Source organism: Ailuropoda melanoleuca, chromosome 3 (genome assembly GCF_002007445.2).
Source record: "Ailuropoda melanoleuca isolate Jingjing chromosome 3, ASM200744v2, whole genome shotgun sequence".
In the NCBI taxonomy this organism is placed as follows: Eukaryota; Metazoa; Chordata; class Mammalia; order Carnivora; family Ursidae; genus Ailuropoda; species Ailuropoda melanoleuca.
The window spans coordinates 101564599-101577523 of record NC_048220.1 but is presented as its reverse complement, the minus strand read 5'-3'; positions in this window follow the sequence as shown (position 1 = coordinate 101577523).

The window sequence follows — 12925 nt, the reverse complement described above, 5'->3', positions numbered from 1 at the left end:
AGTCTACAGGGATAAGCATATCTTTATGTATCTATTACTACAAAAATAATGAGTTGAAGTTCAGTGATCAAACATTTTTGAAAATGCTTCATAGAAAAATTATCTTTTCTTCTGCAGTGGAGGATATTAACGTTATTGTTTATTTTTGTGGAGTCTTTTTTTAAAAATAGGTGATTTGAAGGATCTCTCTGCCTTCCTTTAAATGTCTCATTGTTGCTACATTTGATAAGTTGGTGTTGGGAAAATTTTTATTCTTTTAAGCCCAGGAATATATGAAAAATACTATTCATCTAGCCAAAGCATTCTCAACTTGGCTGTTTTCCTAGACTCCTGATTCTGTAGTTTGTGGCCAACACACATGCATATTTCTTACAAATGCATTAAACTTGGGAGCTTATCAATAGTTGGACTTGGAAGTACGGTAGCTCTAGTGGGAAAACCTTGCTTTGCTGAACCATTAATGCTCAAGGTTTAAGTGTAAAAGCCCAACTGTGCTTAATCCACTCCCTATCACCATTTCCAACTGGAGCTTGGAACATGCTCAAAGTCAGGAGCTAAGCAGAGGCAGGGATCTAGTGACTTAAGAGGCTGAAGAGATTTTCTCTCTCTGAGTCCAAATTTTTCTCCAGCTGCTGTGGGATTTGACACTGGAGAGCAACATTCCAATCCTGCTTAATACAGGGTCTTTGAAGGTATCCACAGTCTCTATCTTAGTCCTGTTTCCTTCTAAACATGGATGACAATAAATTCTGGCTGATGGTACCTCGGGCATACTGTCTGATTGCCCTCCTCAAATAATGTTTGATGGTCCGGTTCTCTAGAAGTTTGCATTCAGATCTGTTTGACATCAAAATGCATTTTTCTGACATGTGTAATCCTCTGTAAGCTTGACGAGAGAGCTTGGTTTCTGTTCTCTGTAGGATTTGTGCGTGCGTATGTGTGAGGGGTAGGGGATATAATTTATCTGACTTTGAAGATGAGAGAGAAAAATTGAAGAGACTGAACAATGTGAGGAGGCCAAAATAAAGCTAAAGAAAAATGATATAGAGAAATAAGTGGGGGAAATAAATTGTATATCAGAGGGGAGTAGAAAAGGAGAGCAAAATTGCTTCACTTTAATGGTGAGGTATAGGTAAACTTAAACAAAAAATCTGAACTTGTTTTTAAAACACGGACTTATCATACAAATGGTGAAAATGTTCTGAGGTAAATAAAGGGAACTAGGTAAGCCTTCTCTTGCTCTCTCCCTTACCCACCCTTATTCCACCCTCGGGTGTATGCACTATCACCTGTATTTTTCACTCACCTATTGGGTGACACTGGGAAGGCTGCTGAACTCCTCTGAGTCTTATTTTCTATAGCTGTAAAGTGGGGATAACATTACTTATCTTCTAGCACTGTTGAGAGGACTGAAAGCTGTGTATTGTTTGTATATATGTGTATGAACAACATAACAGCTCAATAAACACTGGACATTATTACTTTTCTAGGTAATAATACACAAACATAGGTATTTTTTACCAAACAAAAGTAGTGTCTCATTACGTATATGGTGATAGGAATTACTATTTTTAACCTAATGATATGCTGGGAGCATTTACGAATTACAAATAGATAAATTATTTTATTTAAATGCATACATATGGTCACATTATAGTTAATTATTTTTTTTTAGATTCTCCTCTCTCTCTTTATGCCTTCTCCTTCTATATGACCTGTCTTGAAATCCACGTAACATCTTAGTGTATGTATTCTTCTTCATGCACATATAATCATAGACAAAAGCACATATGAATATTCATATGGAGCTTTTGTCATTGATTTACACAATAAGATTATATTATACAAATAGATTTATTTTTGTAAGATTTGCAAATTATAAAATGCTGTTTTCTGGTCTTTTCTCTACCAATGGAGGCTGGATAGCTTAAACTGTGAATTCACAGCAGATGTCCTTGCTCTTGGAAATGAGGAGGCCCCTGGGGTTGGGGAGGGCAAGAGCCCAGTGCTGGTCAGCTATACCCAAGGAGAAATCTGTTGCAAGATTTCTAGGAGAGTTTTGGTTCCTAATGAATAGGATAAATTTGGTTTTGCTAGTTTTAATTCTTCTCCCTTCATCCTTCTTAGGAAGTGGAAATGATACTTGAAATGACAATGCCATCTTTGAATCACGATGGGATGAATGGGAGGACAAAGCAGAGTATTTGTGGTGGCATGATAGGAAGAGAAGAGGCTGAGTGCCTGATGGCATTTGAGTGTCTGAATTAGATCCAGCATCTGCTGGCCTCTGAATTTCTTAGAATAAACAAACCACTATTTGTTTAAGCCATGATCATCAGGATTTCCCTTCTTTGTAGTCAAACACATTCTTAACTGATACACATACTTTTCTGCATTTTGTTTTTGTTGAAGTTCTGATAACTTGTCATGACAGCACACTGTTTCATGGTGTGAATTATTATAACTTAGCCTTATTCTAATTGATGGATATTAAATTTATATCCTGGTGTTTTTTTTTTTTTGGTCTTGTTTTACTTTTTGGCCACTTCAAACAACATTGCATTAAAAATCCTTAAAATATATATCTTCAGACACTGAGACTTTCATTTTTATGGACTAAATTCTCAGGAGAATTCCTGGGTGTATATATATTTTTTAATTTTAATAATTATTGCCAGAATATATTCCAACAAAGCCAGTAATATTTTCCATTTTACCAGCAATGTGCCAAAATAACCCTGTCCTTTCCACATCCCCATAGGTAATAGTTTTATTGGTCTTTTCCAATCTCATGTTTATAAAAGTGTAACTTATTGTTGGATTAGTTCATATTTTCTTGACTACTAGTGATTTTAAGCCCTTTCCATATTCTCTTGGCATTTGGATTTGTCCGTCTGTGAATTCCTATTCATAACTTACCTATTTTCCTCTTGAGGAATTTCCTTCTTGTCAATTTAAAAGGCTTTTATAAATATATATTATAGGTACTAAATTTCCATCCTCAGCATTGGAATTTGTTATATTTTGCTGTAAATATTTGAACTTTTACATGGCTAAATACGGTTTTTAAAACACCCTATTTTCTAGTCTTGGATAAGAGTCTGCTTTACCGTGAAATTATACATGAAGTCACCGTAATATATATATATTTTTGCAGCATTTCTGTTTTTCTCTTCTGCCCCCCTCCAACTGCTCTGTATTTATTTGTGTTATGTAAGTTAGGGGTTCAATTTTGTTTTCATCCCAAAGTAGCCAATTGTGTCAAGGACCATTTAAAAAAACCCTGTCCTTCCCACTCTGAAATGAAACATCAATTTGCCTACATTACATTGTCAAATATATTATTTCTTGAGTCAACTATCATAATTTATATTGGCTATGATAATTTATATTATTTCTTGAGTCAACGATGATAATTTATGTTGGCTATTCCCTCTAGGTTTTCAAATTTATTGCCATATATTTGCCTGTAACATGTTTTATGCTGTAATTTTTAAAAACCTCTCCTGTGCTTCTGGTTGGGTTTCTCTTTTAATTCCTAGTCATTTGTGTATGTGTGCATGTGAATTTATTTTTTCCTGAAATCAGCTTATTTATTTTTCCTACAAATTTTTGTTTTCATCAAGTCCTTTCATTCATATGTATTTCAACTTCCTTGTTTGTGTTATTTTGTTTTTGTATTTTTTCAAACATGAATTCCAATTTCCTTTATTTTTATTATTTTTTTAATGATGAAGGCTTTGCAGATATGTATTATCAATAGAGTTTTTAATTTGTGCTGTGGGCTTAAGTGTAAGGTTTCTTTTTTAGTTGATAATTTCCTTTTGGTCTAAGGATTCACCAGGAATTTTTAGTAGTATTTATCAACACATATATATATATAGCCGATGAAATATGTGGGTTTTGTTTAGTTACACAGTTGTTTTGGAATTTAAAAGTTTTTGGTTGTGAAAACATCAATTTATTCTTTTTATAAATTTAGATAGCATATAGAAATATGTACTTATTCCCCAGTCATGGGAGATAAGGGTCTCTGTATATCTCTAACCATTGTTATTTGTGATTTAAAACTTTTTTAGTTATAAGTTGCATGCAGTAAATAGCACATATTTAAAGTGTACAGTTTGATGAATTTTGACAGATATCAAATATCACCACCATCGAGATACTATTTCTTTTCTTTTTTTTTTTTTTTAAAGATTTTATTTATTTATTTGACAGAGATAGAGACAGCCAGCGAGAGAGGGAACACAAGCTGGGGGAGTGGGAGAGGAAGAAGCAGGCTCATAGCGGAGGAGCCCGATGTGGGGCTCGATCCCATAATGCCGAGATCACGCCCTGAGCCAAAGGCAGACACTTAACCGCTGTGCCACCCAGGCGCCCCTCTTTTTCTTTTTCTTTTTTTTTTTTTTTAATATAAAGCATTTTATTAAACCATTCTCTTCCATTAATGAGTATTTGGGTTGTTTCCAGTTTTTGGTATTACAAACAGTGTTGTGAACATTCTTGTTCATGACTCTTGTACATATGTATAAAGAATTCCTTTAGGATATAGTACTTAGGTGGAATTGCTAGGTACCAAAGTATATAAATGCCCAACTTTACAAGATAATACCAATTTATTTTTCCCAAGTGGCTGTATTTCTTTATACTCCCCACAGCAATTTATATGGAATCTCATTGTTCCACTCCACCTCTACCACCTGTCAGAATTTAAAATTTTTGCCAATTGAATGTGTGCAAATTGTATCTGTCTTGATTTGTAGCTTCTTTTTTTAATGATAATTTTTTATTATGTTAATCACCATACAGTACATCCCAAGTTTTTGATGCAACGTCCCATGATTCATTACTTGCGTATAACACCCAGTGCACCATGCAATACGTGCCCTTCTTAATACCCAATACCAGCGGGATAGGCCGAAAATACTATTTCTAACACTCCCAAAGTTTCTTCCTTTGGAATCTATCCTTTCCACTTCCAACTACAGATAACCACTGATCTGCTGTCTGTTACTAGAATTGTATACAAATGAAATTTTATATAAATAAAATGATAAAGTGTGTACTATTTTTTGGCATTCAGTCTTTCATGAAGAATAATAAATTTGAGATTTATTCATGTTGTTACTTGTGTTAATTGTTTGTTATTTTTTTACTATTAAGGAATGTTCCATTGTATGGAAATAACACATTTTATTTGTCTTGTCATCTGTTGAAAGATATTTTAGCTCTCTCCATTTTTAGCAATTATAAATAAATTGGCTATGAGTATTTACGTACAATATTTTGTGAATGTATCTTCACTTGTCTTAGGTAAATATCTAGGAATAGGGTTTGGGTTGTACAATAGGCTTATGTTTTAGCTTTTCTTTTTTAAGATTTATTTGTTTATTTTTATTTTATTATGATATGTTAATCACCATACAGTACCTCATTAGTTTTTGATGTAGTGTTCCATGATTCATTGTTTGTGTATTTATTTATTTTTTTAAATTTTTTTTATTTTTTAAAGAGAGAGAGTTGGGGCGAGGGGCAAAGGGAGAGGGAGAGAGATTCACAACTCTGAGATCAAGACCTGAGCCAATACCAAAAGCTGGACACTTAACTGACTGTGCCACCCAGGCACCCCTATATTTTAACTTTTAAAGTGACTGCCAGGTTGATATTGACAGTGGATGTACCATTTTATATTTCTGCTAACTGTGGAATGAGAGTTCCATTTGTTCTGCGTCCTCATCAACACTTGGTATTGTCAGACTTTTTAATATTAGCTATTATAATGGTGGTGCAGTGCCATCTTGTGACTTTAATTTGCATTTCCTTTATTATTAATAATGTTAAATTTCTTTTCATGTGTCTTCAGCTATTAATATTATATTCTTTTGGGAATATTTGTTCAAATCTTTTTCCATTTATTATTGGGTTGTTTGACATATCAAAATAGAAGAGCTCTATCAGTGTTGGTGCTACAAGACTTTTGCCTGATAAGTGTGAACGGAATTAGCTTCTCCTAGTCTGTGGGTTGACTTTTTGTTCCTTCGTGGTGAATTTTAAAGAACAAAACTCTCAAGCTTTAATAAAACCCAATATATCATATTTTCTTATTATGGATTATGCATTTTATGTTTTATGTAGGAAATCTTAACCTAACTAAAAGGGATAGGTTTTGTTGAGTGTTTATTTTAAAAAGTATTACAGTTTTAGCTTTCACCTTTGGCTGTACAATCTATTTCAAGTTAATTATTTTGTATGGTGTCAGGTAATGGTTATTCCCCCCCCCCACTATATTGATATACAGTTGTTTCAGTATCAGTTGTTGAAAAGTTTATCATTTCCCCATTGGGTTGTCTTGGGCACTTTTGTCAAAAAAGTACACATTTCCAGATTCCCCATGCCAACAATCTCTAATGAGCATATATGAGCCTTCCCTTTTTCTCCTATAAAGCTTTCCAGCCCTCCTTGCCTGCTTTTGAGTCTCTGTCAAATGCAAGTGTTGGTGGCTGACATCCTTGCTAAAGCAAGCTCTGAATAAATAGGTTTTGCTTATTCTCATTTGGGTGGTCTTTACTTTATTTCCACATAAGTCTTGAAATCAAATAGTTTAAGCCTTCCAACTTTGTTCTTATTAAAATTTGTGCTGATTATTCTAAAGTATTTGCATTACTATATAAATTTTAAAATGAGCTTTTCAGCTTCTGCATAAAGCGTGCTGGAATTTTGATTGGGAATGCACTGAATTTATACATCTGTCTTTTATTTTTGCCTCTCTTGTCTCTGTTCTTTTTTCCTGGAGCTCTTTTTATTTTTATGTTAAATTTCTCATTCATCTTCTAATTCATTATCTCATCATCATCAAATTCATGAGGATTTTAATATTTTTATGCATTTCTTCATACTCTAAGTTTTCTTTTTGTTGTTTTTTTTTGTTATGCCACTACATTAGATCTCAACAGTGACCTTGAACATCCTCTCTCTAAACTTACCTACTAAATAGTGTGGTTGGAAACCATATCTTTTATCTCTGGAAAGTTTTCTGGGGGGAGGTGGGGTGAGAAGAGTGGGTAACCGCATGCAGATATTCCTAACTTCTCTTTATTTTACATTCAAATTATTACCTATCTCTTTTAGACTCTACCCAAAGGCTGGCTCTGTGTCTTTTTTGTTTTCGTTGATATTTGTCTTGGGCTGCTCTGCCCCTTGAGCTGGTTTACTTGAAGTAAATCTCTGCTCCTGAGTCTTCTGTATTCTTCTAGTCTGAAGGATGGGAGTACTTCACTTACTTGTGAAAACTTCTTCTAGATCTTGGGTGGCCTGGGAGATCTGGCACACAATGGAGTCTCTGTTGATTTGTCACTGGATCCTCTGATCTCTTCAGGCCAAGCATTCCCCAAATCCACATTTTCATGGGGAGGATCCTTGTCACGAGCTTTCTCATAGTGGTCTCATACACATGTCTTCCTGGTCTATGAGAAAGAAAGCCCCTGACTGATTCTCTTCTCCAGTATTCCCCAAAATTTGCATTCAGCTACCAAAACCCTAGGCTTTGATTTAAAAGACATAGATGTGGAACATAAGGAATAGAACGGAGGACCACAGGGGAAGAGAGGGAAAACTGAATGGAAGAAATCAGAGAGGGAGACAAACCATGAGAGACTCTGGACTCTGGGAAACAAACTGAGGGTTACACAGGGAGGGGGTGGGGGATGAGGTAACCGGGGATGAGTATTAAGGAGGGCACGTGTTGTGATGAGCACTGGGTGTTATATGCTACTAATGAATCGTTGAACACTACAACAAAAACTTATGATGTACTATATGCTGGCTAACTGGACATAATAAAAAAAATAAAAGAAAGATTTGAATTGAAATGAAGAGTAAGAAATTGCGTTCAAGTCACTGTCCTTCTGGAATCCCCTATATGGACCTTTCCATGTCACTACTTAGACAAATTTCTTTTAAAAGTGTTATAGGGAAATAAGGTCAATTTTGGAGGTTGTCTAGTGCAATGCCTCCTCTAATGGGTCCATTTTCTCTAAACCATCTTTGACAAGGAGTGGTGTGTTCCTGACTAAAGATCTTCAGTGATTTTGAGCTTGCTACCACTGTTAGACTATCCTTTCTCAAGTCAAACCCCAGTCTGTCTGTCTTTGAATCATACTCTCCTCCTTTTTCTTCTTTTGTGATCCCACAGAGGTTACCCACATCTCATCCAGAATTGAATAACCTATTTTTTCACCTCTTTGCTCATTTTCCTCCTCATTATCATTGTTTACAGGTTCAAGAGGAGGAAAAGACCATTTGTCAGTTCATCAGCTTTGCATCTCCTCGAACTTTCATAAGCGTTTTAATAAGGGAGGACATTGAAACAGTTCACTAAAATGAAGATTTTAGATTCATCCTTTCTTCCTGGAGTACGTTGACCCACTCTATTGTATTTATTTCTATTAAAAATACTACTTTTTTAGCAGTTTTTTTTTCTGATTATGAAAACAAATCAAGCTCATTGGGGACAAAAATGAACAGGAAAAAATACAAGTAAGAAACTTCAAAACAAAACAAAACTTCCAAATCTCAATATCCCTAAATGACCCTTTCTCTAAATATTTTTCTGTGCGTTCATTATTTTATTTGTTACATCACACAGGTTGTTTTCATTTGTTTCTCCTCTCTAACTTAACAAGATGCTATGAATTTAGGTCGATAGCATCTTTAGTAGCTATATGCAATTCTTTCCCATGGAGAAACTATAATTTATTTAACTAATACCCTAAGGTGGATATTTAAGGTTGTACGTTAATTCACTCTATAAGAAAAAAATAATGTTTCTCTGAACCTCTTTGTATACTTCTGTGATTATCTCCTTAAATTGCTGGCACTGGGAATCACAAGGGCATAGAGAATACCCCTTTGAAATTCTTGTGCATATTGCCAAACTGTCTTATAGAAAGGTAGTATTAATTTTCATGCTCATCAAAACTGCCCCAACTGGGCATTGTCAATCTGTTTTACCCTGGCCAATCGGAAGCCTGAAAAATTATCTCTTTTTTAAGTCTTAAATTATTGTTTCTTAACAATTGTAGTTCTTGTATTTTTCCAGATAAAGTTTAGAAGAACTCTGTCAAGTTCTGAAAAAATCCAATTGGGATCAATACAGTATTATATTTGGGGTTAATTAGTTTTCCTCATAGAGGTCTTTTTTTTTTTTAAAGATTTTATTTATTTATTTGACAAAGATAGAGACAGCCAGCAAGAGAGGGAACACAAGCAGGGGGAGTGGGAGAGGAAGAAGCAGGCTCCCAGTGGAGGAGCCTGATGTGGGGCTCGATCCGATAACACGGGGATCACGCCCTGAGCCAAAGGCAGACGCTTAACGACTGAGCCACCCAGGCACCCCTCCTCATAGAGGTCTTATGAACACTCTTCACGGTTTTATTTGTAGGTATTTTTATATATGTTTTAGTTGCTATCATGAGAGGCTTTTTGCACTATATATGTCTATGGCAAGAGAAAGCGTACCTTTCTTATAATTCTAAAAAGTAATATGGGTCTTTGTAGAAAATTTAGAGAGTATAGAAAAAGTATGAAGAAGAAGAAAACTGCTTATAATCTCACTGCTTGGAGAAAAATCTCTGTCATTATTTTATGGTATATTTTATTCTGATATGTTTCTTTTTCTCCTCATATATCCACATATACTTTTATTTTTTACTTTTCAATTTTCCATGATACCATACGGATTTTCCTCCTGGTCTCATAAACTTTGGGGGACATATTTAATTTCTATAATACTTCTCATCAAATAAATGTAATTCATGGCCTAAATTTTATATTAATCCCTCAGTGTTCAATAGGTAAATTTTGTTTCTTGATGTGAAAGTTCATGTTTTATGTTTCTTTTTGTATTGATCCCTTGGAACCTGCTGCTAGAATGGATACATTATAAGAGCTATATACAATTACTTAAAATGAAAAAGGGATATTTGACTTGACCTTCAGTTTCCACAATAGTGGGCTATACCGTCTCTAATAAGCAATCTTTCCCTGGCCCTCAGTCATCTTTCTATAAAAGAATGAATTGGATGAATTCTCCTCTTCTTCCTCTTTCATCACTCTCAATATCACTGTTTATATTTACTGGTATTTAAAATATCAAGTTATTGTGCTAACTGTATTATTTGTATTATGTTAGTTATTACTAAGCACAAACTATATAGATAACGAGATTGATGCCCAGAAATAAACATGAATTTATCAGTCTTATAAGGTCACGTTCCTAACCTATATGCTGTTGTGATTAGCAAGGTACCTTCTGATGCTAATGGTTTAAAAACTTGTGGTCCTAAACTAGATTTGATATCTCTAATACCTTGTCCTGTTTCTGTGATTGAGAAGAATGGAGGCTACGTAAACAACACGTCTAAACTCTAATTTTGTTTTACTGTGACTTTTGCCAAGTGCTGCTTATTTTATTGTCAGCGTTCACTCTGTAGACAATCTTTCTGGAGTGCTTGTGGAAGGAATCCACGAGGTAGAATAAATGGTCTTAGGAGATCCCTGTGGCTGTAGAGGTTTTCAATAGTGAGGTATAGGGGAGGAAAAACTTGCCCTCTAACCTCTTAGGTTTGTGGTTGAAGCCTGCCAATTGAATTGACAAAGGAATGGTGAGCAGAAAAAAAGGAAAAATTTTATCGATGTTAATATTTTTCATTTTATGTTCATGGGGCTTTAAAGAAGTCGCTCCCCACCCCCTCCCCCAACTCATTAGTCCAGTGAGCTTATTTACAGTTTTAATAAAGGAAGATAAATTGTAGGGATGTGATTAGACAAAGGGAAGGGGGTTGGGCTTTTAGGAGCGATAAATTGTGGGAAGGTGAGTAGGAAATATATGGAGGAACTAATGATAAATAAGGTTTATTTAGCAAGGTCTCTTTAGGCAGACTCATCTCAGTCCATCTCTGCCTTTGGTAACGGGTTGGTCTCCTCATCCTGTATGGGCGAGGGGGGACACCTTCACAAAGGGAGGTTGTGATCTTCATTTAGGCAGCTATGGGGGAGAGCAAAGACTTCTTCCTGTGTCTTTTTCTCAGTTGCCTTCAGCTCAAAATAATCCTTATGCCAAAGTGAAAGTGACATGCCTTGAAGACTGAATATTCCGATCTCTTCAGAGGGAACGTTGAATCCTAGAATCTAAAAGTGGGAAAGATCTTCAGCATTCATCCCATCCAAGCTCCCATCTGACCCTTGAATGCTCCTCACAACTCATCTCCTCTCTGCATTTTCTCTGTGTTTCCACTATTTTCTTTCTCTTTCCCCTCCATCCTTTCCCTTGTTCTCTTTTACTTCCCTCATTGTCTTCTTCCTTCGTTTCACTTTAATGCTTGGTGAATACATCTAACTCTCAAATACACCTTTTCATCTCTTGCGTGGTTGTCTTCTAAGCCCTTGGAGGAAATGGCTGATATCACTTATCTTTCTATTGTTTTTCTGTCAGGCAGCTCTGCCTGGGAGCCCAGCTACATTTTACAATATTAATGATGTGCTGTAAGAACCTAACATAACATTTTATAACCCTATAACAAATCTTATTATCAGATGACAGTGAGGTACAGTACATTAAATATTCATCATCCTTGGTTTACTTTAAGACTTTAACAGGGGATAAGGCACTGAGGCTGCTTCAGACTAATTACTGTTCCAAATATATAGCCCAGTTTTTAATATTTAATGTGGGCCTCATAAAACTGTGATTGAAAACAATGCAGTGTATCAATCAGATGCCCTGCTGACATGTGCCATGAAAAGATGTCCTGTTATTTTGTGAACAGTGCTGTTAAATTTCTGCAACAGTGGCAGCACTCACACTGAAAATACACAGTTGCTCTCCCACTAGTCAGCTAGCACTTCTCCAATTACTCAAGTTGAAGGTTTTGCTTTTGACCATTGACAGGCCAGATAGTAAAAAGGCAGCACTTCTGCCTTCAGCATCTGTGGGCTGGTCTTTTGCCAGAATATCTAGGTTCTTACATGAGTTGACATTGCTAAGTAATCTGTGTCCCTGGAGGCTGTGTTGTGGGAAAAGGGAAAGAAAACATCATCATCATCACTGTCTAACATTACTGGTTATTGATTGTGGAGATCAGCTATGGCATAAGGGGAACACAGAAGCTTTGGTTTATGTCTTGACTCTAACGTCTATTTACTGTGCTTTCTCAGAGAGGCTACTTGATTACTCTGTGAGATAATGTAGACATAATAACTCAGGACACCTGTAAAGTGAGGGTCTAAGCAGGCCTCTGACCATGCTCAACTGCAATTCACAAAGCTTCTATGTGCTCTGGGAGAGAGAACAAAAAGTAGGAAAGTTTTTTTGAGAAGTTATAGTCAGAGATTAAATGTTCTGAGTCTTCTAGGGAGTCTCAAACTTTGAACTTGCTTATAGATGTGTCTGGACTTGTAGCCTTCCCCAGGTACAAGACAGAAAAAAACCATTTTTAAATACAATGTTCATTACAGTTAAAGATCCAGGCATATGAAAAAAGTAGGTTCTAAGAATAAAAATCAGCAAGAGAGCAGAAATATGCCTAAAAAGACTTCAGATATTGACATTAACAAAACAGGTCTGAAAACATTACTGATTATGTTTAAAGAAATATTATGCAAAATTAAAGTTATTTGCAAGGATATACAAGATTGTAGGAAATAATTTAGTAGATTTGAAAATGAGCCAAATACAACTTCAAGAAACAATTTATATTTTAATCAACAAAAAATTTACTTTTGAAATGAAATGACTGGAATTTAAAACTGAGTGGGTGGGGTTAATAGCAGATCAGACATAGTTGATGATAAAATCAATGAACAGAAAAATTGGTCAGAAGAAGTTACTAATTGTGTAGCACAGAGAGAAAAAGAGTGAAAAAAA